General features: G+C 45.3%; 1 non-coding gene across 1 annotated transcript; it reads left to right on the plus strand.

Annotated features, from left to right (window-relative positions):
• Positions 1 to 982: 982 nt before the first annotated feature.
• On the plus strand, positions 983 to 1,055 carry Trnaa-cgc (transfer RNA alanine (anticodon CGC)). Its single transcript has one exon. It is a non-coding gene; the product is annotated as a tRNA-Ala (tRNA).
• Positions 1,056 to 1,826: the final 771 nt, after the last annotated feature.

A 1,826-nucleotide genomic window follows, 5' to 3' on the forward strand; every position in this document is an offset into this window, starting at 1 on the left:
GTAGTAAAGGAGTTTTGCTATTTGGGGAGCAAAATAACTGATGATGGTCGAAGTAGAGAGGATATAAAATGTAGACTGGCAATGCCAAGGAAAGCGTTTCTGAAGAAGAGTAATTTGTTAACATCGAGTATTGATTTAAGTGTCAGGAAGTCGTTTCTGAAAGTATTTGTATGGAGTGTAGCCATGTATGGAAGTGAAACATGGACGATAAATAGTTTAGACAAGAAGAGAATAGAAGCTTTCGAAATGTGGTGCTACAGAATAATGCTGAAGATTAGATGGGTAGATCACACAACTAATGAGGAGGTATTGAATAGAATTGGGGAGAAGAGTGTGGCACAACTTGACTAGAAGAAGGGATCGGTTGGTAGGACATGTTCTGAGACATCGAGGGATCACCAATTTAGTACTGGAGGGCAGCGTGGAGGGTAAAAATCGTAGAGGAAGACCAAGAGATGAATACACTGAGCACATTCAGAAGGATGTAGGCTGCAGTAGGCACTGGGAGATGAAGAAGCTTGCACAGGATAGAGAAGCATGGAGAGCTGCATCAAATCAGTCTCAGGACTGAAGATCACAACAACAACAACCCATACACTTCATAAATCACTTACCTCGCAGAAAATCTTCATGACACGAACTACAGCAAATGCAGCAAGTATACAGCCAGCTAAATAAAAAGATTCTAACTGCTGTAGGCTCTAACTACTAATAGGCATGTGGTAAGCAAAGGAAAGATTTTGTTGCAGAGCAATCAATGTGTTTAGCAGATTTTACCTTAAACGTGTGAGATCCAACGCTAAAAATTATATAATCCTCTCCGACATCCAATTCCAAAAATTATATAATGATCAGTAATTCTATTACCCACATTTTAGAATCCACGTCCAACCAATATTAAATCACCATGACGGACGCACTTCCAGGACGTCCGCTCGCACTAGCACTGCTAATCTCCATCACTGCTAACTATTAACTACCGGGCGAGGTGGCGCAGTGGTTAGCACACTGGACTCGCATTCGGGAGGACGACGGTTCAATCCCGTCTCCGGCCATCCTGATTTAGGTTTTCCGTGATTTCCCTAAATCGCTTCAGGCAAATGCCGGGATGGTTCCTTTGAAAGGGCACGGCCGATTTCCTTCCCTATCCTTCCCTCACCCGAGCTTGCGCTCCGTCTCTAATGACCTCGTTGTCGACGGGACGTTAAACACTAATCTCCTCCTCCTCCTCCTTCTCCTATTAACTTCTAACTGCGAATCCAGTCCGGAACCGCGGGACTGCTACGGTCACAGGTTCGAATCCTGCCTCGGGCATGGGTGTGTGTGATGTCCTTAGGTTAGTTAGGTTTAGGTGGTTCTAAGTTCTAGGGGACTTATGACCTAAGATGTTGAGTCCCATATTGCTCAGAGCCATTTGAACCATTAACTGCGAATCTGACCAGCCACAGAGTCTCCTACAGAAAGCGCAGAGCGCTGTCACTGATATTACTGCAGAGCAGTTCCAACATACAATCATATAAACGGGCTCATACAAACGGGCTACTTACACGGTGACCAGTGGAAGTGTTTGAACTCAGAAGAGTGTACCTGTAGCCACTCTGTAGCAATTCCGGACCTGTGGGGTGTCGCATTGTCCTGCTGGAATTGCCCATATCTGTCGCAATGCACAATGGACATGAACGGATGCACGTAATCAGACAGGATGCTTTCGTACGTGTCAGCTGTCAGAGACGTATCTAGAGTTATCAGCGGTCCCACATCACTCCAACTGCACGCACCCCAGACCATTATAGAGCGTCAAAAAGCTTGAACAGTCACCTTCTGAC

This window comes from Schistocerca nitens, chromosome 1 (genome assembly GCF_023898315.1).
Source record: "Schistocerca nitens isolate TAMUIC-IGC-003100 chromosome 1, iqSchNite1.1, whole genome shotgun sequence".
Taxonomy (NCBI): Eukaryota; Metazoa; Arthropoda; class Insecta; order Orthoptera; family Acrididae; genus Schistocerca; species Schistocerca nitens.